The following is a 1,167-nucleotide window of genomic DNA, read 5'->3' on the forward strand; positions in this document are numbered from 1 at the left end:
TAAAAGCATCTCACTGTGTGGCCCTGGCTGGCCTCAAACCTGCAATCCTCTGCATGTCTCCATGTACCGAGCTGAAGTCACAGGCACATGTCACAGATCCTTACCTCATACTATACACAAAAATCAGTTCCTGGTTATTTGTTAGAGATTTATTACATCTATTTAGTGTGTCTGTGTACAGTGGTGCATGTGTGGAGGTCAAACGTCAGCCTGAAGGAGTCAATTCTCTTCCTCCACCCCGTGGGTCCTAGGGATTGAATTAAGGTCGTTAGCCTTGGCATCAGGTACTTTTATCCACTGAGCCATCTCCCTGGCTGGTGTTTATTTTTTTAGGAGAGGAGAGGTTTATTTTGGCTCCAGTTTAAGGGATATGGTCCATCATGGCGTGGAAGGTATGGCAGGCTAATGGGAGTGAGAACATTTGAGACTGTGGCACGGCTTGCTCCTACCCTCAACCTGGACCAGGAAGCAGGGCTGTTGTTGAGACAGGATCAGTCTCATGTAGCCCAGCCTGCCCTAAACTATGTAGCCGAAGATAACCTTGAACACCTGATCTTACCTCCACTTCTCAAGTACTGGAATTATGTACCACACAAACCTGGTTTTGATGATTTAAGTTCCTTTTTTTTTAAATTTTTTAAATTTTATGTATATGAGTGTACTGCCTGCATGTAAGTGCACCCATGTCATGCAATGCCTGAGGACAGAAGAGGGCATTGGATTCCCCTGGAATTGGAGTTACAGATAGTTGTAAGCCATCATGTGGGTGCTTGGGACCAAACTTGGGTCTTCTGCAAGAGCAGCCTGATCTTTAATTTTTCATTTGTGTTTGTATGTGTGCGTGTGTATGTGAGTAAGTGAGAGAGAGAGAGAGAGAGAGAGAGAGAGAGAGAGAGAGAGAGAAACATGTGCAGGTCTCCAAGGAGGCCAAAAGCAGGCTGCCAGGCTGAACATCACATAGTCCCTAAATTCTTTTCTTTCTTTTTCTTTAAAAGTGTCTCACTGCAACCCATGTTGGCCTCAAGCTTGCAGTCTCCTAAGTGTATATGTCACCTAGACCTGTTTAAAGATCTAAATTTGAAGAGCAAAATAAAAGTAAAGGAGAATTACCTTAGAAACCACAGAAGCAGAGAAAGTATATTTGATACCAAAAAAAAAAAAAAAAGG

The sequence above is a fragment of the Nannospalax galili genome, unplaced genomic scaffold, assembly GCF_000622305.1.
Source record: "Nannospalax galili isolate Female #2095 unplaced genomic scaffold, S.galili_v1.0 scaffold385, whole genome shotgun sequence".
Taxonomy (NCBI): domain Eukaryota; kingdom Metazoa; phylum Chordata; class Mammalia; order Rodentia; family Spalacidae; genus Nannospalax; species Nannospalax galili.